Genomic DNA, 366 nt, shown 5'->3' with positions numbered 1-366 from the left:
GGTGGGTGGGGGGGAGGTCCCTTCTTTGGCCACGGGTTACTGGGAGGAACCACGGAGTGCTCCACCAGGAGCTGGAGGTGGCCCTGGTCGTGGTAGAACTTGGTTGGGTTTCATCTCTTTTGGGGGGGGGGGTTGTCTCTAGCTCAGGTCTTTCTCCCCACCCCACGGCCTTCTGGGAGATGTTTCTTCCCATCAACCATGAAGCCAGTCAACCAGTTGGGACTGGGTGGTTAACTGCTGGGTAGAGAGGAGGCCACCTCTATGGCCCAGTGTGACCATCGAGTTGGCTTCCCAATGCCACCATCCCCTTGGCTTCCCAGTATGACCATCTAACTGGCTTGGCCCCCACAACCAACCAACTGGGCT

The sequence above is a fragment of the Fulmarus glacialis genome, unplaced genomic scaffold (genome assembly GCF_000690835.1).
Source record: "Fulmarus glacialis isolate BGI_N327 unplaced genomic scaffold, ASM69083v1 scaffold12799, whole genome shotgun sequence".
NCBI lineage: Eukaryota > Metazoa > Chordata > Aves > Procellariiformes > Procellariidae > Fulmarus > Fulmarus glacialis.
The sequence above is the reverse complement of the archived record's forward strand: the minus strand, read 5'-3'. Positions refer to the sequence as shown.